We start from the raw sequence: 23,804 nt of genomic DNA, 5'->3' as shown, positions 1-23,804 counted from the left end.
AACACCTGTGAAGAAAAATTGTAATATTCAATGGACTCAACATGCCTCTCAATTCCTTGGGGTGTCTACTTTCCAAAAAGGGGGTAATTTAGGGTGAGGTTTTCTGCCCTGCCATTTTATCACTTCAAGAAATGTGATAGGCAGTCGGAAAGTAAAAGCTGCATAAATTTCAGTATATACACCATAGTTTTTGATGCTATAACGTTTGCGCAAACCGACAAATAAATGCTTATTGAGATTTTTTTTTCAAAGACATGTAGCTTAATACATTTTGACTTATGACAAAAATTGAGTTTATTGAATATTTTTTAGAAGAAAAAGTAGAAAATGTCATTTTTTTCTCAAAATTTTCAGCTTTTTTTTTATTTATATCGCAAAAAATAAAAATCCCAGTAGTGATCAAATGCCACCAAAGGAAAACTTTATTTGTGGGGAAAAAAGGACATACATTTTGTTTGGGTACAGCATTGCATGACTGCACAATTACCAAGTAAATCACGCAGTGCCAAATTGCAAAAAATGGCCTGTCATTAAGTTGTTAAATGAGTACAGCTGCATACATCTATACACTTGTATTGGTGGCTGTGACTCTCTGGGTGCCGGAAAGCACTGCATATTTTATGCTGGAAAACTTTGCAACCTTCAGATGTGCATGAGGCTTTTAGGCTCCCAGTTACTTCCTGTCACTGCTTCCTTACCTTATTCGCATTATTAGCAAAGACTAGAAGGAGCCTGCCCATGGCTTCCCCTGTGACTGAGCTCTTTCCTGGCTTTCTCATGGAAGGGCTCTGATCTTTTTTCAACATGAAGAAAGAGTGTTGTGACAACAGAAGAGGGAAGTATGAGACATATGATAATGCAACTATCTTGAAGATAGAGTTTGTAGGAGTAGCTCAAAGGAGAAGGTGTACAAAATACCAATTCAGCATTTAATAAGGCAAGTCCTATAAAATCATGAGAATGCAGGCTGCAGCCTCCCCCATGAAAAAAAAAACACCAATAAACATTTCATTTTATAAATAAAACACAACACAATAAATGACTGAAAATGACCACAGCACCTTTATCGGTATAAGGTAGAGATACAGAAAATAAGTCATCTTTATTGAAATTCACATAAACATAAGTTAACATACGAGGTGTGTCTAAAAGGTTCGGTGAATGGTCTAATTTCTCAACGATAACATGAGCCAGGTGCACATGCATGCATATGGCTATCCAGAGACACGTCAAGAAGCAGCATCTAGTGTGGAGTACATGTGACTGTCAGGGTAAACCAGCTGCAGGCAGTTGAACATAGTCAGTGTAAGAGATAGGGTCAGAGGTAGGGTCGCAATGCAGCAATGAGTGAACATCAAGTTCTGCTACAAATTGAGGAAAATGGCAACAGAGACGCAGGAAATGTTGGTGCAAGTGTACAGGATGGAAGCCGTGAGCAGAAAATGTGTTTATAACTTGTTCAAATGCTTTCACGACAGGAAGGAAACAACTGAAGATGAGCCTAATTCGGGTCATCCATCGACAAGCATAATCCCAGACATGATCGAGTGAGTGCCACAAATGCTAGCATGAGATTGGCGACTGACTCTACGATTGATGGTAAAAATTGGACATTAGCAAGAATACAGTGCACACCATCATCCACAAAGATTCGGGTAAGCAGAAGATCTGTTCCTGGTTTCTGAAGCACAAGCTGACAGATGAACAGAAAGCAAAACGGATTGAAACCTTTGGAGATTTCATTTCCATGTGTGACCAGGATCCATCCTTACTGTGAACCATCGTCACAGGGGATGAGATCTGGTGCTACCATTTGGATCCGGAATCCAAGCAGCAAACGATGGAATGGTATTCACTGTCTTCTGGACTTCTTTCTATTTTCCCACCAGAAGACCATCACAAAAGGTGCACTTTTTGTGGACTATGCTACAATCCAAGAATATTTGACAGCAGTTCTGCAATTGATTCCTAAAGAGGCCTTTCCTGACAGTTTCCAGAAGCTTTATGAACATTGCCAAAAGTGTGTTGTGAAGGATGGTGATCATTTTGAACTCTTTTTATTTCAAAGTATGCAAATACAATGTACATCACAAAAAAAAAGGATGTGTCAACATGTTTACATGTAAATCTTTGATCAGATACAATGTGCATTATAGATGGCATTCAGGGAAGTATACATGTAAGTTTTTGCTAGGATAACCAAACACAAAATAATAAAACACAAAAGCTCCTAAACTCGATGTGTTTACTGTCTACAGGGATTCAGTTAGATACCATAAGCAAATGAGTGCATATTCACGGATGTCATATAAGACCCTCCCCAGACATAGGCCAGCCAGGTACCCAACCTCCCATCTCCCCTGCTCATGTTGCCAGGATCCTTGATGATCATTTTTTTTTGTGTCACAGGTGCAATTTCAACAACATACTGTAGCCACTGAGAATACCATCTCCTCCTGGTACCATCTGTCATAAGGAAAGCAACCTGCAATAGTGACTGATTACGGTTATATAACGGTTATATTCAATTCACTTTTAATATGCTGTTTCTTATGATTGTAGATCTTTGTGTGCACAGTTCCATACTACTCAAATCTTGTAAATAGCTATACTTTACAAGTGGTGAGACATTATTTTCTAAAACAGTATCTCCAGGAAGGTTAACAAAAAAAATGAGCCACCTGCTCCTGCTTGGAAATAAGGCAAGGGCTACATGCATGATTCCTTGTAGCCCAATCATGTTACTAAAATCTTTACTTTGTTAGCTGTTACATAAATGATTTTCAGTAGCGCAATTGAGCTATTCTTTTCCTACACTCATGCTGAAATTCAATCACATAGTGAAAGTTATAAGTAATTAGTCTCTTTTCTTCTCCATCACAGACTTCAATCATCATTCTATACTACACAATGCCTTCCCATAAACCTAGGCTGAATAACAAAGGAAAGGCAGCATTGTATAAGACGGTATCAATAAATACATAACGGTATCTACTACAATTCTGCTATGATTCGGAATTTGATGCTGTGTAATAGGTTCACTTGAACCTTATAAAATTATATGTTTTTTAAATCACATTTTAGAATTCATAAAATTGAATAACTGCTTGACAACATATCACATTTTTTATGGGAACATATTTATCTAAATTATGCTGTGCTATTTAAATTAATTTGATTTCACAGGAACCTCAACAAAAATAAAACTCAATAATAAACTAAACCTGAAGCAGTCCATTAATCATATTTGTGTTCCCTTGCGAGAAAGAATAATTCATTAGTTCATAATATGTATTCATCAGTTCATAATACTTATTCATCAATGTGCCATCAGCTTGGTGACTAGTGCATAAATTCCACATTCCAACATAAAAGAAGACATCTTAATTATATCATCTGAGATTAATTAGGATCTCAGAGGGCTAGACTTCTAAATCTAAAGTATTCATTAATGAAATGCACATAGTGTACACTGTAGTAAATATTTTTAAATATATTTAATGCATGTCATTTACTCTAATTATTCTGGGATTTTAAAGGTAATAGTGCCAAGAAATAAGTGAATGTCTGCAAAGTTTTTTTTTTTCATTTCTTGCTACTTTATGTCTTATTTTAAGGTAGAGGGTGTCAGTAGAAATTAGTTTGGGCATCCTCTATCTGAATTTCAAACTCCCAATTTTTTTTAGACCAATTAGCTGCAGGACGAGTCATTCAAAAACAAGGAGGGGAGGTGCTGGTGACATCAGAAGCCTTATATGGACACATGGTTGAAATGAGTCAATGATATTGACCAAAAGAAGTAACTAAAACTGTACCTAAATAGGTGCAAACTCAGAAGCAATATACAAAATAAGTTCAGGATGGCAAAGAACATGCATACTCTTCAGAATAATACAAACAGATATGAAAGCTGCATGAACATAAACTTTTCGCAGCAATGTCTCTGTGACTCAATCAGGGTAACATGGTCCGGCATAGCATATTCTCTATATGATTCTAAGAACAGGGCGTCAAGCTGAAAATCACTACTTCAGTAATACAATTACTTGCGATGATCCTTACGAACAGCATCCTTTCAGTGAAATCCAGTGTAGCTCTAATATCATAGGGAAATAGCTGGAGGAATCCAAGACCTGTCATTGGGACTGGAGTACTCTGGTAGCATTTGGGGAGTGACCCCTCACAGCAACTCCTACCCATCTACCCACATACCTGTTCTGACACTGGAGGGCCCATCACCTGACTCTACAGCTAGTTCCCACAGCCACAACCACCCGCAAAGAAAAATATTCTGGATGCCTGCGGGTGCCATTAATTCTATTGGCATGCAGTACAAATTGGAGATCACAACCACACTAGAAATTGCACAGTACTTGCATTTCCCATGTGGGCTGTGATTTCTGAAATGCTACATAGACCTTTCCCCTGAATTTCAGGTGGCACGGCAACCCATTCAATTGAATGGGCTGCCATGCCCACGCAAAACACAACCCTGCAGGGCCACATAGGTGTAAACCTAGGGTAAATCACTTCCCAGCTACCTCTGCCTCATCAGGTGTGGTTTCTCCCAGCCTCTGGGGAGCTGTGAGCTAAAGTAAATAGGTAAAATATGTGCTGCACTGCAGTACGTTGATGCTTAGATAAATACTGAGTGGACTGGGTCCTTGGAAAATATACAGATCAAGAAAGACTAAAGTCCACTGGGTCAATGACTCAAGAGAGCTATAAAAAAGAAAGTATCAAGAGAGAGTATCATCATCACAGCCAGGCAGCCAGCATTACCAGAAGAGGATATCAGCATGGGCAGACTGTCTCTAGATTTCCCTGATGAAAATTTTCCTATAAAGAGGGAAGTGCAATGGCAATGTAGGAAATAAACTGAAGTCAGCAAAGTAGAAGTATTCCTTTATTTTGTCCTGTACCTTCTTAGGGGCCTACTTATAAAAAAATATATTGAGAATGTCTCATTATTTAAGCAGATTTTAACAAATAATACCTATACAGTTTGTAATATGTGTATAATAGTTTCTTTGTTGCCTTTCATTAGGTGACACATTTGATCTTAGGAGAAAAATTGTTCCAAAAACATTTCACCATGACAGTTAAAAAAACATTCACCAAAGATAAAATAGCCTAACACTATAGGCTAAGAACATTTGACCAGCAAGTGAAATAATATGAGCTCAGTGTTGGGTTCGAACTTAAGTTCAGACTCAAAAATGGCTGTTAAGACTGAAGGCTGAACATGTAGGGAGTTTGGCGTGGGTGAATATGACAGCTTCCGGCTGTCGATGGCAGCTAAAAAAGCAGCAGGTGCTTGGTGACATCACCTAGCCCATTCTCTTACAGGCCTAGAATTCCTGGCCACATAATAAAATGGGTAGGGTTCAGGGTGGTTAAATCATTGCCTAAATATGGCTTCATGGCCATGATCATATATGGGCAAGGATGTCACAAACTATCCTTGCTCCTTTCCTTATTAAGCGAAAAGCAGCTCGGGGAGCTGTCATTCAGATAGTGGTACCATCAAGATCAGTCGTGTACACTGGGTTTTCTGGTAGAGGGCTGCCTGACTTTGGACTTGATAAAACACAGTGGGCCAACACCAGCAGATGACATGGCTCCCCAAATCATCACTAACTGTGCAAACTTCACACTGGACCTCATGCAATCTGGATTCTGTCCCTTTCCACTCTTCCTCCAGACTCTGGGACCTTGATTTCCAAATAAAATGCAAGATTTTCCACAGTGCATGATAATTTGGGGAGCCATGTCATCTGCTGTTGCTGGTCCACTGTGTTTTATGAAGTCCAAAGTCAGCACAAGCCCTCTACCAGAAAACCCATTGAACACGACTGATCTTGATGGTACAAATTGATTGGCCAGCAAACTCACCTGACCTAAACCCCATAGATAATCTGTGGGGTATTGTCAAGAGGAAGATAAGAGACACTTGAACCAACAATGCAGATGAGCTGAGAGCCACTATCAAAGCAGCCTGGGCTTCCATAATACCTCAGCAGTGCCACAGGCTGATCACCTCCAAGCCACACTGCATTGATGCAGAAACTCATGCAAAAGGAGCCCCAACCAAATATTGAGTGCATACTATACTGTAGATGGACATACTTTTCAGTAAGCCAAAGTTTCTGTATTAAAAACCTTTTTATTTAATGGTCTTATGTAATATTCGAATTTTCTGAGATACTGAATTTTGGGGTTTCCCTAGCTATAAGCCATAATCATCAAAATAAAAGAAATGCTTGAATATATCACTCTGTGTGTAACACATCTATATAAAATTTACGAGTTTCACTTTTTGAATTGAATTACTAAAATAAATAAATTTTTTGATGATATTCTAATTTTTTGAGATGCACCTGTATATGCCTTGCGTGGTGGACAGCTGGCTTACTGGTTTTCATTTTTAGTTTTTAGTTAAAGACAAAATAAAATTGAATATTTTATATAATTAAAGAGCATTTGGGAGCTTTGAAGATTTAAGCCTAGTGCACACTAGTGGTTTTTTTTTCTCGTTTAACCCAAACAGCTCAGCAGCAGCCACTGTATACTAACTATCCACTTTTAGTACAGTGATCCTCCCTTGTTGTGCTACTGTGTTCTGACAGTGGGGCTGGCCCCCTCACCAGAACACTCCGGTCAGTGCGCTCAGCCATTGGCTAAGAGCTCTTATCAGGACCCAGTTGGCAGACATTTTTCGGTCATGCCCCTTCAGCAGAAGCCAAATGGCCAGCTCCTGTTGGACCAACTCTGGGACACACAGGCTGAATGTCCGGTTTCTATTGGACTGGCCGATGCCGTCTGAGATTTGGCCCATGTGTACTAGGCTTTAGGGCTGTCATCATAACAATATTATAGCTTCAATGATGTTGCAGCACAACACTAACCTTCTACTACACTAGCTTGCAAATTACTAGCTGCTGACACTTGACAAAAAGAGTAAACATTGGTGGGAATGGGATACACCGCCAAACTGCAACTTAGTGTGAGAGCTGTGCTTGTAAAACCTAAACTCTATATACATAAATAAATGCATCACATACTCTACCCTTTTGAATGCTCAGTTCATTAGGGCTTTCATTAACAAAAAACATGCAAATCAATTCACTGTCGGTCCTGTAGCATTCTCTGGGTCATATAAATATACACATTTATATACAATTATCTCAATTTAGTGATGCTACTAAAGGAAGAAATGTTTATGTTTTCTTTTTGACTAAATCTGTTTACCTGTTTTATTCCAGCTAAAAAAAAAAGGAGCAAGAAAGAAGCTACTATGGTCTAGTGACTTACTACACTACAGCGTTCATCTTTGTCCCAATTTGCTGTATACATAAATATATATAAATGTTTGCACTGGCTGCAGAACCACAGTGTACACAGTGAGACCCAATACCCAAGAAAACTAAGCTTTTTACTAACTTTAACAGATTTTGTACAGATGCCCTTCCTAATATAAGTCAATGTAAGAAATCTGAACTGTGAATGTTATTTTTAGATGAGATTTTTTGGATGAGCAAGTTTAAATGGAATTTTGTTGAACAAATAAGCATTTTTTTTATTCATAATCATTATTAAGCTGCAAGTCTCTGGCTGGCTAACATCCTGATAACTAATTATATGAAACTCTTTACATTCTGTAGATATTTATATTATTCAAAGACCAAAACAGACTAATTGTAGTCAACATGAATCTGAAATGATTGTTTCCCATGCTCCATGGTTCTACAGTGTATAGTTGCTTAAAGGGTACATGCTCCCTCATATATCTAGAGGGTTAAAAACCAACTCAAGCTTCTAAAATAAAATTTTCCCCTAAGATCCCTAACATCTACAGAAATAAAAAGTGCAGTTTTCACTACATTACTCACAAAATTACTGCCACTGTTCCCCACAAGCACTCTGCTCCATCCACTATTAGTCACTTCACTTCTGGGTTACATGACAGCCAACACCATCGTACTAATTTCTGTAAGTTCAGTCCGTCAGTGACACCCTGATAGTTCACTGTCATCCCAGAATCAGTGCAGTAATATTGCATAGAACTGCACTCATCGTCACAATCACCTGACCAGCTACAAAACACATTCATGGTATTTGTGCTTCATTTTTTTTACGTCTAAGAAGGGGGCATGCTAGGAGGGTATGTAGATTAGAGTCTGACTTTAATGTTAAAAGCTAGGCTAAGTATTAATTGTTAATTTTAGGGGATAATATGTGTTGAGGGTAGAGAGAAGTTTACCCATTGGTACTGGTTTGATTATTAAAGTGATTGTAAAGGACTACTTGTTTTTTTTTATATAGCAAACATGTTATACTTACCTGCTCTGTGCAGTCAGGGCCGGCGCTACCTATAGGCAAGGTAGGCGCCGGCCTAGAGCGCACATTAGTCAGGGCCGACCAGCAGGGGCTTGGGTTGCCGCCAACCTGTCTGGCCGAGATTCACCAAAGATCGGGTCCCCAGTGACTTTATTCTGCTCTCGCTGCATAACGGGCCAAGGTTTCTCCCTTCCTGCACTCTCAGCGCCTCTGTCCGCTCAGTGTGCTTCAGACAGGACACGGAAGTAGAGGCGTAGTTGCTGGGTGCTCTCCTCTGGCTGGTTGTAGGTGGGACACGGAGGTGAGGTTGAAGGCGGAGCCTCCGCTTAACCTGCTGCTCTGTTGAAACCCTGTTTGGGGTGTTGTCAGGATTTCAAAGGGTTTTACCACCATCTATATATACAGTTCCCCCCCCCCCTCTCCCCATACACCATCCATCCATCCAGTTCTCCCATCCCATCCATACAGCATCCATATATACAGTTATCACCCCCCCCCACACCATCCATATATACAGTCCTCACCCCTCCCCACTCCATGCACCATCCATAAATACAGTTCTCACCCCCCATCCCCTCCATACACCATTCATATATACAGTCCTCACCCCTCCCCACACCATGCACCATCCATACATACAGTTCTCACCCCCATTCTCTCCATACACCATCCATATATACAGTCTTCACCCTTCCCCCCTCCATGCACCATTCATACATACAGTTCTCACCCCCCCATCCCCTCCATACATCATTCATATATACAGTTATCACCCCACCTATACACCATATATACATACAGTTCTCACCCCCCATCCCCTCCATACACCATCCATATATACAGTTATCAGCCCCCCCCCCTATACACCTTACATACCTACAGTTCTCACCTCTCCCCTGTCCATTTTCCTACCCTTCCCTGTCTGTATACTACCCTGGCCAGTCTATATATTACCCCAAGCCTGTCTGTATACTACCCTGGCCAGTCTATATACTACCCCAAGCCTGTCTGTATACTACCCTGGCCTGTCTGTATATTACCCTAGCCTGTCTGTATACTACCCTAACCTGTCTGTATACTACCCTAACCTGTCTGTATAGTACCATAGCCTGTCTGTATACTACCCTGGCCTGTCTGTATACTACCCTGGCCTTTCTGTATACTACCCTGGCCTGCCTGTATACTACCCTGGCCTGCCTGTATACTACCCTGGCCCATCTTATACTACCCTGGCCTGTCTGTATACTACCCTAGCCTGTCTGTATACTACCCTGGCCTGTCTGTATACTACCCTGGCCTTTCTGTATACTATCCTAGCCTGTCTGTATACTACCCTGGCCTGTCTGTATACTATCCTGGCCTGCCTGTATACTACCCTGGCCTGTCTGTATACTATCCTGGCCTGTCCATATACTACCCTGGCCTGTCTGTATACTATGCTAGCCTGTCTATATACTATCCTGGCCTGCCTGTGTACTATCCTGGCCTGCCTGTGTACTATCCTGGCCTGTCTGTATACTACCCTGGCCTGTCTGTATACTACCCAGGCCTGTCTGCATACTACCCTAGCCTGTCTATATATCTGTGGACCATGGCTGGTGTGAGAAAGGGAGCTGGTCCTGCCCCTATTTGTCTTCAGGCTGGGTCCAGAGGTGCAGGTGTGGGCCTGCGGACCATGGTTGAAGAAATAGGTGGAGAGGCGCTGCAAAAATCTCCGGCCCCTGCCACTTCCACCTTATACATGGGAAGGGCAAAGAGGGTGGAGTCAGGGGCTGAGCTAATGGGGTGGCAACAAAATGAGGTTTCATCTAGGGTGGCAAAAATACTTGCAGCAGCCCTGTATGCAGTGGTTTTGCACACAGCAGCCCCAGCAGTTATCGAGTCCTCTCTGAGTACAGAGCGGTGACTATCAGTGACTGTGTGTCTGTAAGAGACAGTAAACGGCCTGGGGCCAGAAGAGCTGTGTGTGTCAGTGTGGAGCCCTCCACACTAGAGGAGCTGTGTGAGTTAGTGTGAAGTCGTCCACACTGAAGGAACCTGTGGTCTGTGTGACCAGCACAAAGAGCAGAGGTAGTGCTAAAGAGAGAGAGCCAGATGGTCTAGTATTTACCGGAGAAGAACCCCTGCGTGGGAAAACTTATATATATATATATTGTGAGGGATTAGCTCGGTGGTAGGCGTATGGGTGACCCCTTTGGGGGGGTCGGCACACAGGGAGATAGCCGAGGAGTGGTTGAAAACAATAGTTTTTGGTTTATTCTTCAAACAAGTGCATGCAGCAAAAACATCAAAATAAAATAAAACACAAAATAAATCCTGGCCGCTGTGGGCGTCTACCTTCTCACAGCTGGAACCTACCTAAGAAGTCTTCCCAACCTACTGTTGGGCCGACACTGCTGATCCTACAGCAGACACTCAAATGTCCATTTGTTTGCTTTTCACACAGCACAAACATTGTCCATTGAACATGTCCCTTTGTTTTCTTTCACACAGAAACACTTCGTCTTCTCACCTTTGAGACGTCTTCACTCGTTTTTACCCTCCTGAGCGCACACCGCTTCAGGAGGTCTTCCCCATGCTCACTCAGCTTTCAGGGGGCACACAGGACTGTCCTCTACCCACATGGCGTCAGGATGCAGCAGTTTGTCTGCCTTCCTCTCCCAGCCCACACGGCGACAGGAGGCAGCAATTTGTCTGCCTTCCTCTCCCAGCCCACACGGCGACAGGAGGCAGCACTCAATAGATTTTCTCTGGACAAATTATAGAGGCCTTGATCTCCTCATTCTGAACAGCTGAATGGTTTTCAACTTCCTGCTGGCTCTCTCTGCAGCCAACACCCTATAGCATCAGTGAACCTTCTAAATCAGGTGGAAATGTATCTCCTTCCTGTGACCACATTCCCAGATCTACCTGACTTCCTGTCACATACCCCCCCCCTCTTGTTTCAACCCTAGGGTTGGGACACAGATTTCCAGGCACGCATGTGTCAAGCACTGCTGACTCACTGATAAGCCTCCTAGTATCCTCAAGCTTCCGGGTGAAACTGTTTCTGTCATCTTCATTGACAGATTTCTCATAAATGTCACACAGTTTGTCTCTCATCTCATATACACATTCCCTACCTGCATTTTTGGCATCATTTCGCTCCTTCTCAAGTTTGTCTTGCATACAAGTTTGTCCTATCCGCCATGGAGGACCGTGATCCATAGGCAACTCAATTGTGCTAGTCTTAATGTCTTCAACATTCTTGAGCCGCCTCTCTCTGCAATCCATAAAGGTTTTCCACAAAACTTTGAGAACCTCTGCTTCACTAAGCTTTGTTCCAAGTAGGGACTCTTGACGTCCCTCTGTGACTGGAGTTGCTTCTCCATACAGCTGTACACAATCATTGACTCTTTGTTTCTTGAGTTTAGCTTGCTCTAAGATGCTGTGCAGAGGATTTTTCATTTGCGACACCAGGCTGTCACCCATTTCTTCAAAGTGACCCCTGTTCCTTTTTCCAGAGACATCAATATCATTCACCAAACATGTTATATTCAGAGGCAGATCTGAAGCATTTGCACTCATCAACTTCTTAAACATTTCGCCCTCCTGAGCGAGTCGCAGTAAAGGCCTACTATTTGATTTGATATCCAGTTTATATTTCTTGCCCAACTCTTCACAGAAGTAGCCAATCAGAACATTATCAACTTTCCTTCCACCAACATAGGGGTCAAAGGTAACAACACAGTTGAACCCAGCAATCTGGGTGGTATCCATTATAGACCTCCTCTCTGCATCAGTGAAGAAGCATGGAACTGCAACACATTCTTTTACAGGTTTCTTCAATGCACTTTCTGCTGAACTATTTGACCGCTCAAGGTCACCTAGTTCCTTTTCTCTATCTGAATTCCACATGGAATGTATCTCAAGATCACAATCAAATTTCTGCCCCCTGTCTTTCACCAGTTCCATTTTGGAAATATTCCCTGAAAGGCACTTGAACTTAATTTGCTTCACGTTTTCATCAACAGCCTTAGTTTTCTCCACTAGGTAGCGTTTGCTTTTTTCTCCCAGATTTATATCACTTGCTTTAGTTTTCTCCGCTTTAGTTTTCTCTATTAGGTTTTCAGCCTGAACTGAGAAAACATCACATTTCTTACACAGCTCCTTTGTTTGCTGAAGTTTTTGAAGGAACGGTTTATTCCACAGGGGTGATTCAAGCCACATGTCATCACATTTCTGGGGCTCACTCAGGACAGACCCCAAAACTCTGATCCTTTTAAAAACTGCATCAGGCACACTATCCCCTCTTTGGGACAGATCCTCTGTTGCCTGTAATTCCTCTTCCAGTTCCTGCAACGGAATCTTCATCTCTTCTACTTGCTGTTCTAAGGCTCGCTTAGACTTTTCTAGCTCCTGAACGCTTTTCACAACATCATCCTTGGAGCTGACCAATTCTTCCATTTCTGTACGCAGCTGTTTGTTAACACTTTCTAGTTCAGCCTTACACTCTAGAGCTTCCTCCAAAGAGCGAGCCAAGAACAGGGCTTTGCTCTCGTTATCACGCACCTCCGTTTCTGCACGTGCGCGTTCTTCTGCATATTTTGCAGACACAGTCTTCTCTTCACCAAGCATCTGATCAAACTTCTTTTTCACATCTTCAACACACTGTAATGAACCAACGCTTTCTTCCATGCGTTTTTTCATATCCGCTATCTGAGCTTGCAATGTTGCGACTTGCTCTGATAGGTTTTTCTTTGCTTCCGCCTCCTCTTTTAATTGTTCCAGGAAGCCATTTTTCTCATCTTCCATTTGTTTGAGCTTTGTGCTAAAACTCAGCCTTTGACACCTCTCTTCCTGTAAGAGTTCCTGCGTGTCTTGCAGCTGCGATTCCAAGATAGAAAAATCTTCCGCAATTTCTCTAGATTTGCTGTCTGCTTGAGAAAGCTGATTTGTAACATTGTCCAACTCAACCTGCAGTCGGTTTGCCTTCTCTGACAGCTTAGCACACAATCGGTCACCTTCTGACACCTTGACTTGCGATTCCAGAAGCTGTGCCTCTACTTTTTCCCTCTTATGTTCACAATCTCCTTTTCCCTGCATAAGAGCCTTCACCTCATTGGCTAGCATCTGGGAATAAGAATGTAATTCTGCCACACAGGCTTCTTTCTCCTTTAACTGCTGCTGGACACGTTGGGTTTCCCCTTTCCAACTTTCACAGTCCGCACGCCATTCATCTACCACATTGCTCAAAGTAGTGAGCTCATACACAGTACTCAGTGATTTAGCCTCTCTTTCACTTTTCTCTTTGTCGCTGAGAGACAATGTCACTTTCAGAGCAACATTCTGTTCCTGCGACTCCTGCAGGTCTATTTTTGTAGCTCCCAAAGACTGAAGACTTTTTTCCAGCTGATTACGCAACTCCAACATATCAGCCATACTTTGCTTCTGCAAAGTCTGAATTTCACTTTCCTTTTCCATGAGGATGGTATCTTTCTCCATTATAGTCTCTCTGCGTTTTTGCAACTCGACCAAAAGAAGAGCAGTGGATTCTTCCCACTGTGACACATGAGACTTGAGTAGTTCATTCGTTTCCTGCAAGTTTCTATGCTCCATTTTAAGCAATTCCAAGGCTTGTTCCTTTTCTTCCATTTTCCGTTGCAAGGCATCCAACTCAGCCCTGCACACATACTCGGTTTCCTCCAAACCGATGGCCTCCATTGGCTGCTGGCGTCTCTGTTTCCAGCCTGCCATGCTCTCTTGATGAGCCTTTTGTTGAGCTGCAAAGCTCCGCTGAAAATCCGCATTTGCCTGCTGTTGAGCTGCATTTGCCTGCTGTTGATCTGTTTTTGATATAATCAGTTGTTTCAACATCTCCTCCATTTTGAGCTTACTTTTCATCTGAGCACACTGCGTCTCCATAGCAGTTTCATCAGTGTTGCTAGGGACAACAACCTTCCTCTTTAGTAGACTCTCTTTAGGCATGGATGGGGCTGGTTCAGACGGTAACATCCCCTCCATCCATAGAATCCGGTCTCTCATTTCATCTATCTTTGCATTCTTCAGGCGTTTTGAACGCCCCATCTTCAATAACTCCACAAACAAATTTTTCACAGTCCAGCAAAAAATTTTCAGACCACTGTCTCTTTAACACATGTAGTTTTTCTCTCTCTTGCAAGATCTCTTTTCCTGCACACACAGTTTGTGCAGTCACTTGCACCAGACACAACAAAGTTCATCAAATAATTTTGAGACCGCTGTCTCTTTAAAACACTTTTTTTTTTTTCTGTCAGGATCTTCTCTCCTGCACACATAGATTGTGCAATCTCATGCACCAGATAAAGTTCATCAAACATTTGCACTTCCTTGCAGGGATCTCTGCTTATGCCCGCATCCTCCACCATATGTGAGGGATTAGCTCGGTGGTAGGCGTATGGGTGACCCCTTTGGGGGGGTCGGCACACAGGGAGATAGCCGAGGAGTGGTTGAAAACAATAGTTTTTGGTTTATTCTTCAAACAAGTGCATGCAGCAAAAACATCAAAATAAAATAAAACACAAAATAAATCCTGGCCGCTGTGGGCGTCTACCTTCTCACAGCTGGAACCTACCTAAGAAGTCTTCCCAACCTACTGTTGGGCCGACACTGCTGATCCTACAGCAGACACTCAAATGTCCATTTGTTTGCTTTTCACACAGCACAAACATTGTCCATTGAACATGTCCCTTTGTTTTCTTTCACACAGAAACACTTCGTCTTCTCACCTTTGAGACGTCTTCACTCGTTTTTACCCTCCTGAGCGCACACCGCTTCAGGAGGTCTTCCCCATGCTCACTCAGCTTTCAGGGGGCACACAGGACTGTCCTCTACCCACATGGCGTCAGGATGCAGCAGTTTGTCTGCCTTCCTCTCCCAGCCCACACGGCGACAGGAGGCAGCAGTTTGTCTGCCTTCCTCTCCCAGCCCACACGGCGACAGGAGGCAGCACTCAATAGATTTTCTCTGGACAAATTATAGAGGCCTTGATCTCCTCATTCTGAACAGCTGAATGGTTTTCAACTTCCTGCTGGCTCTCTCTGCAGCCAACACCCTATAGCATCAGTGAACCTTCTAAATCAGGTGGAAATGTATCTCCTTCCTGTGACCACATTCCCAGATCTACCTGACTTCCTGTCACAATATATATATATACAGAATTCAAAGGGAGGAATAGGTGGCTCTGCCTGAGGGACAAGTAAAGTACAATAAACAATCGTAAAAGCAAAATTACTCATAGAGTGTTCAAGTGCAAAGGATACATATATAAAACCAAAGTCAAAAGTGTCAATATAAAGTGACTTGGTGCCAATTGGGTGACAGTAGCAAGTAAATTAAGAAATATATATATATATATATACAGTATCTCACAAAAAGTGAGTACACCCCTCACATGTTTGTAAATATTTTATTATATCTTTTCATGTGACAACACTGAAGAAATGACACTTTGCTACAATGTAAAGTAGTAAGTGTACAGCTTGCATTACAGTGTAAATTTGTTGTCCCCTTAAAATATCTCAACACACAGTCATTAATGGCTAAAACACTGGCAACAAAAGTGAGTACACCCCTAAGTGAAAATATCCAAATTGGGCCCAATTAGACATTTTCCCACCCCGGTGTCATGTGACTTGTTTCGTGTTAAAAGGTCTCAGGTATAAAAAGGGAGCAGGTGTGTTAAATTTGGTGTTATTGCTCTCACTCTCTCATACTGGTCACTGGAAGTTCAACATGGCACCTCATGGCAAAGAACTCTCTGAGGATCTGAAAAAAAGAATTGCTGCTCTACATAAAGACAGCCTGGACTATAAGAAGATTGCAAAGACCCTGAAACTAAGCTGCAGCATGGTGGCCAAAACCATACAGCGGTTTAACAGCACAGGTTCCACTCAGAACAGGCCTCGCCATAGTCAACCAAAAAAGTTGAGTGCATGTGGTAAGCATCAGATCCAGAGGTTGTCTTTGGGAATTAGACGTATGAGTTCTGCCAGCATTGCTGCAGAGGTTGAATGGGTAGGGGGTCAGCCTGTCTGTGCTCAGACCATACACCACACACTGCATCAAATTGGTCTGCATGGCTGTTGTCCCAGAAGGAAGCCTCTTCTAAAGATGATGCACAAGAAAGCCTGCAAACAGTTTGCTGAAGACAAGCAGACTAAGGATATGGATTGCTGGAGTCGTGGTCTGATGAGACCAAGATAAACCTATTTGGTTCAGAAGCGTGTGTGACAGCAACCAGGTGAGGAGTACAAAGACAATTGTGTCCTGCCTACAGTCAAGCATGGAGGTGGGAGTGTCATGGTCTGGGGCTGCATGAGTGCTGCTGGCACTGGGTAGCTACAGTTCATTGAGGGAACCATGAATGCCAACATGTACTGTGACATACGGAAGCAGAGCACGATCCCCTCCCTTTGGGGACTGGGCAGCAGGGCAGTATTCCAACATTATAATGACCCCAAACACACCTCAAAGACGACCACAGACTTGCTATAGAAGCTGAGGGTAAGGGTGATGGACTGGCCAAGCATGTCTCCAGACCTAAACCCCATTTAGCATCTGTGGGGCATTCTCAAATGGAAGGTGGAGGAGCGCAAGGTCTCTAATATCCCCCAGCTCCATGATGTTGTCATGGAGGAGTGGAAGAGGACTCCAGTGGCAACCTATAAAGCTCTGGTGAACTCCATGCCCAAGAGGGTTAAGGCAGTGCTGGAAAAAAAATGGTGGCCACACAAAATATTGACACTGTGGGCCCAATTTGGACATTGTCACTTAGGGGTGTACTCACTTTTGTTGCCAGCGGTTTAGACAATAATGGCTGTGTGTTGAGTTGTTTTGAGGGGACAGAAAATGTACACCATTATACAAGCTGTACACATGAACAGATATAATAAAATATTTACAAAAAAATGTAAGGGGTGTACTGACTTTTGTGAGATACTGTATAAATAGAAATGCTCAACATAAAAAAAGTATGAAAAATGTAAAAAATATATTTTTTAATCAATAAATGAATTCATAAATTCAAACAAAAGTCCATCAAGTGAAAAAGTGCAAAAAATCAAAACAAAAAACTCAGTGCCAGTGATTTGCAATCTTCAGTGATCAACTGTGAGTGTTTCCCCTCTCTCCAAGGTCCGCACTCACCAAAAAGAGGAACCCCTGCAGGGGGTATAGGCATCGATCACAGAACTGTAAATCTTCTCTCATATGTTCCCAATGGTAGAGACCTCTTATATGGCCACAGACTCCAATCTCTTGGTACTCAGTTCCAGTGAATTACCACAGGTATTCAGAAATGGACACATGTCTCATAGTGTGAATCCAATAAAAATGTTTTATTCCAAACAATTATTGAAGTAATTCTCACAAATGAGGAACAGAAAGCTTGTGTAAAAACAATGCTGGTTCTGGAACGCCATGCATTTCACAGACCAGAGGTGCAAAAAGCGGAGGTGACGTAATGACACGTATTGGCAATCTGCTTACCGAAAAATACATGCCACAAAGCCATATTTACAAACCAATAAATACAAATTGTACAAACAGATAAATCAGATATAATAGCTTAAAATTCAATATATCATTTTATTTAATTAAAAATGCATTAAAAATGCATGAAGAAATACATGTATAATATATAAATGTATATATATATATATATATATATATATATATTAATGAAAATTATATGCGTAGAAAAAAAAAAAAAAAATATATATATATATATAATAAAATATATATTAAAAACCAAAATATAATTTTCATGTATATACATATATACATTTATATATTATATGTGTATTTTTTCATGCATTTTTAATTAAATAGTATGAGATATTGAATTTTAGGCTATTATATCGATTTATCTGTTTGTACAATTTATACTTATTGGTTTGTAACCATGGCTTTGCGGCATGTATTTTTCAGTAAGCAGTTTGCATAACAGAGGCAATGTGGCTTTATAATATATTTTAAATAGTAAATTGGCTGTTCTCACCGTTAGGGGCGGTACTGTTGTCTCTTAACAACATAACAACCTGATATAGTCTGCCAAATTATTCAGCCTATTGAGTGGGACTGGTCATTTGTGTTTTCTTCCGGCTACGATTATTATTGTTGTCCCCCACTGCCTAGCAACTTCATGGTATAAATACAGTGGAAAGGACATGATTGACGCCACTCCTGATGAAGCCACATTGACGAAACGCATTGAGTATCATTGCGTCACTTCCGCTTTTTGCACCTCCGGCCTGTGGAATGCATGGCGTTCCGGAACCAGCATTGTTTTTACACAAGCTTTCTGTTCCTCATTTGTTTGGGAGTATTACTTCAATAATTCTTTGGAATAAAAAGTTTTTAATGGATTCACACTATGAAACATCTGTTTCCATGTCTGCATACCTGTGGTAATTCACTGGAACTGAATACCTTAATAGATTGGCGTCTGTGGTCCATATCAAAGGTCTCTACCGTTGAGCACATATAGGAGAAGATATGCAGTTCTGTGATTGATACTTATGCCCCCTGCAGGGGCTCCCCTTTTTGGTGAGTGCGGACCTTGGAGAGAGGGGGAGCACTAGTGTACCCACACTCACGGTTGATTGCTGAAGATTGCAAATCACTGGCACTGAGTTTTTTGCACTTTATCGCTTGATGGACCTATGTTTGAATTTATGAATTCATTTATTGATTGAAAGAAATATTTTTAACATTTTGCATAATTCTTTTTATGTTGAGCATTTATATATATATATATATATATATATATATATATATATATATATTCATTAATTTATTTGCTACTGTCACCCAATTGGCACCAAGTCACTTTATTTTGACACTTTTGTCTCTGGTTTTATATATGTATCCTTTGCACTTGAACACTATGAGTAATTTTGCTTTTACGATTGTTTATTGTACTTTACTTGAACACTATAATTTATTATAGACACATGATAGATCTTATGAATCTGATAGCACACCATCTTTAGTATGTTTCCATGTATCTTTGTATATATTTATTTACTGATGGATACACGTGTAGCTTTGGCAGCGCCACCTATTCCTCCCTTTGATTTCCATTTTTCATATCACTTTATTGTGATATATGAGATAGGCTGCAGCCTATCACTTATATCCTAGTGTTTAAAATATCTTTTCTTATATACAGTATATATATATATATATATATATATATATATATATATATATATATATATATATATATATATATATATACTGTATATATATATACTGTATATATATATATATATATATATATATATATATATATATATATATATATATATATATATATATATATATATATATATAAAGAGAAAACTCCACAGGGATTGATGCACACATTTTCTTTCTTTTATTGGAAAAACATCCAAAAAGTACATACCAGTACAATTGTACAATTTGTGCATCAATCCCTGTGGAGTTTTCTCTTTATATATATGGCCTGTGGGATAGCCTGATTGCTTTGCACACGAATCTAATGAACCAATGCTGTTGTGCTGCTCACCGCATCTGTGAAATATATATATATATATATATATATATATATATATATATACAGTATCTCACAAAAGTGAGTACACCCCTCACATTTTTGTAAATATTTTATTCTATCTTTTCATGTGACAACACTGAAGAAAATACACTTTGCTACAATGTAAAGTAGTGAATGTACAGCTTGTATAACAGTGTAAATTTGCTGTCCCATCGAAATAACTCACCAGCATACCATTAAACTCAACACGCCATTAATGTCTAAACCGTTGGCAACAAAAGTGAGTACACCCTGAAGTGACAATGTCCAAATTGGGCCAAATTAGCCATTTCCCTTCCCTGTTGTCATGTGACTCCTTAGTGTTACAAGGTCTCAGGTGTGAATGGGGAGCAGGTGTGTTAAATTTGGTGTTATTGCTCTCACTCTCTCATACTGATCACTGGAAGTTCAACATGGCACCCATGGCAAAGAACTTTCAAAGGATCTGAAAAAAATAATTGCTGCTCTACATAAAGATGGCCTAGACTATAGGAAGATTGCTAAGACCCTGAAACTGAGCTGCAGTAAGACCATACAGCTAAGACCATAAAGCGGTTTAACAGGACAGGTCCCACTCAGAACAGAGCCTCACCATGGTCGACCAAAGAAGTTGAGTGTACATGCTCATCATCACATCCAGATGTTGTCTTTTGGAAATAGATGTATGAGTGCTGCCAGCATTGCTGCAGAGGTTGAAGGGGTGGGGGGTCAGATTGTCAGTGCTCAGACCATACGCCGCACACTGCATCAAATTGGTCTGCATGTCTGTTGTCCCAGAAGCAAGCCTCTTCTAAAGATGATGTGCAAGAAAGCCCACAAACAGTTTTCTGAAGACAAGCAGAGAAAGGACATGGATTTTTGGAACCATGTCCTATGGTCTGATGAGACCAAGATAAACTTATTTGGTTCAGATGGTGTTAAGCGTGTGTGGCGGCAACCAGGTGAGGAGTACAAAGACAAGTGTGTCTTGCGTACAGTCAAGCATGGTGGCGGGAGTGTCATGATCTGGGGCTGCATGAGTGCTACCGGCAAGGGGGAGCTACAGTTCATTGAGGGAATCATGAATTCCAACATGTACTGTAGCATACTAAAGCAGAGCATGATCCCATCCCTTCGGAGACTGGGCCCCAGGGCAGAATTCCAACATGATAACGACCCCAAACACATCTCCAACACTGCCTTGCTAAAGAAGCTGAGGGTAAAGGTGATGGACTGACCAGAGTATGTCTCTAGACCTAAACCCTATTGAGCATCTGTGGAGCATTCTCAAACAGAAAGTGGAGGAGTGAGTGCAAGGTCTCTAACATCCACCAGCTCTGTGATGTCATCATGGAGGAGTGGAAGAGGACTCCAGTGGCAACCTGTGAAGCTCTGGTGAACTTCATGCCCAAGAGGGTTAAGGCAGTGCTGGAAAATAATGGTGGCCACACAAATATTGACACGTTGGGCCCAATTTTGACATTTACACTTAGGGGTGTACTCACTTTTGTTGTCAGCGGTAGGGATGATCGAATGGTTTGGGTTGACCATCGGTTCGACCCAAACATTGGGTGTTCGAAATTCAGCCGAATTCCGAACTTTTTGCTGTAAAAGTTCGGAATTCGGCCACCAGAACCGCCCAAAATGCAATGGGACAGGAACTGGGCTTTAAAAGCCCATGATTGGCCCAGAAACGTCAGTAAAAGCCAATTGAGGGGGCAGGAGTCTGCTAGGAATGTGATTGGAGTGACTACGGGGTCCAGAGGCCAATCAGGAGTGAATTCGCCCCCCATACGCCCCCCAGTATATAACATAGCACCACCAAACCTCTAGCACTGTAATACAGAGGCTGTGGAAGAGAGTGGAAGCATTTGTGTTTCTCCTGCTGCTTTTGTATGGAGCTGTTCCTTTAGTGTGAGGAAAGGGATATGCAGTGTAGTTAGGGTACTATATACCACTATAGTTAGATTCAATAATCTAGTTTTTGTAGGGATACCTTTAAGTGTCAGGGTGACCGTAGTGTAGTTTAGGGTGACCTGACTCTGCCATGTCATGGTGACCATAGTGTAGTTTAGGGTGACCTGACTCTGCCATGTCAGGGTGACCGTAGTGTAGTTTAGGGTGACCTGACTCTGCCATGTCAGGGTAACTGTAGTGTAGTTTAGGGTGAACTGACTCTGCCATGTCAGGGTGACCATAGTGTAGTTTAGGGTGAACTGACTCTACCATGTCAGGGTGACCGTAGTGTAGTTTAGGGTGAACTGACTCTGCCATGTCAGGGTAACGAACTCTGCCATGTCAGGGTGACCGTAGTGTAGTTTAGGGTGACCTGACTCTGCCATGTCAGGGTGACCGTAGTGTAGTTTAGGGTGACCTGACTCTGCCATGTCAGGGTGACCGTAGTGTAGTTTAGGGTGAACTGACTTTGCCATGTCAGGGTGACCGAACTCTGCCATTTCAGGGTGACCATAGTGTAGTTTAGGGTGAACTGACTCTGCCATGTCAGGGTGACCGTAGTGTAGTTTAGGGTGAACTGACTCTGCCATGTCAGGGTAACGAACTCTGCCATGTCAGGGTGACCGTAGTGTAGTTTAGGGTGAACTGACTCTGCCATGTCAGGGTGACTGTGGTGTAGTTTAGGGTGAACTGACTCTGCCATGTCAGGGTGACCGAACTCTGCCATGTCAGGGTGACCGTAGTGTAGTTTAGGGTGAACTGACTCTGCCCTGTCAGGGTGACCGTCGTGTAGTTAAGGGTGAACTGACTCTGCCATGTCAGGGTGACCGAACTCTGCCATGACCACTATGCAGATACTGGGTTAGGGGTATACATATATATATATATATATATATATATATATACACATATATTTATATATATATATACAGTGCCTTATAAAAGTATTCGGCCCCCTTTAACTTTGCGACCTTTTGCCACATTTCAGGCTTCAAACATAAAGATATAAAACTGTAATTTTTTTTGAAGAATCAACAAGTGGGACACAATCATGAAGTGGAACGAAATTTATTGGATATTTCAAGCTTTGTTAACAAATAAAAAACTGAAAAATTGGGCGTGCAAAATTATTCAGCCCCTTTACTTTCAGTGCAGCAAACTCTCTCCAGAAGTTCAGTGAGGATCTCTGAATGATCCAATGTTGACCTAAATGACTAATGATGATAAATAGAATCCACCTGTGTGTAATCAAGTCTCCGTATAAATGCACCTGCACTGTGATAGTCTCAGAGGTCCGTTTAAAGCGCAGAGAGCATCATGAAGAACAAGGAACACACCAGGCAGGTCCGAGATACTGTTGTGGAGAAGTTTAAAGCCGGATTTGGATACAAAAAGATTTCCCAAGCTTTAACCATCCCAAGGAGCACTGTGCAAGCGATAATATTGAAATGGAAGGAGTATCAGACCACTGCAAATCTACGAAGACCTGGCCGTCCCTCTAAACTTTCAGCTCATACAAGGAGAAGATTGATCAGAGATGCAGCCAAGAGGCCCATGATCACTCTGGATGAACTGCAAAGATCTACAGCTAAGGTGGGAGACTCTGTCCATAGGACAACAATCAGTCGTATACTGCACAAATCTGGCCTTTATGGAAGAGTGGCAAGAAGAAAGCCATTTCTTAAAGATATCCATAAAAAGTGTCATTTATAGTTTGCCACAAGCCACCTGGGAGACACACCAAACATGTGGAAGAAGGTGCTCTGGTCAGATGAAACCAAAATCGAACTTTTTGACAACAATGCAAAACGTTATGTTTGGCGTAAAAGCAACACCGCTCATCACCCTGAACACACCATCCCCACTGTCAAACATGGTGGTGGCAGCATCATGGTTTGGGCCTGCTTTTCTTCAGCAGGGACAGGGAAGATGGTTAAAATTGATGGGAAGA

The sequence above is a fragment of the Pelophylax lessonae genome (genome assembly GCF_965119305.1).
Source record: "Pelophylax lessonae genome assembly, chromosome: 3".
Taxonomy (NCBI): domain Eukaryota; kingdom Metazoa; phylum Chordata; class Amphibia; order Anura; family Ranidae; genus Pelophylax; species Pelophylax lessonae.
This window is presented reverse-complemented; position numbering follows the sequence as displayed.